The sequence below is a fragment of the Silurus aristotelis genome (assembly GCF_946808225.1).
Source record: "Silurus aristotelis genome assembly, chromosome: 17".
NCBI lineage: Eukaryota > Metazoa > Chordata > Actinopteri > Siluriformes > Siluridae > Silurus > Silurus aristotelis.
This window is the reverse complement of record NC_139590.1, coordinates 8708776-8709037: the sequence shown is the minus strand read 5'-3', so window position 1 is coordinate 8709037 and position 262 is coordinate 8708776.

Below are 262 nucleotides of genomic sequence, written 5' to 3'. Positions count from 1 at the left end.
TGAACATCACCACTAGCATCTGCATAGTAGGCGTATTGAAATCAATATAGTAATTTTTCTTTGTTTCATGATTTCACGGATATGTATGTCACCTTGCCCTGATGTAGGCCCGATGATGCGTAAAAAGCACACCGGTGGGGGTTGCCTGTCACCAAAGCCTCATGTTAGTGTGCTCTCTTACCCACATATCTGCAAAAGAGAGCTTGATTTGCATATGTTGAGCTTTGCAGTCACATTTGTCAGGTATTTTTTTTGTATAGAG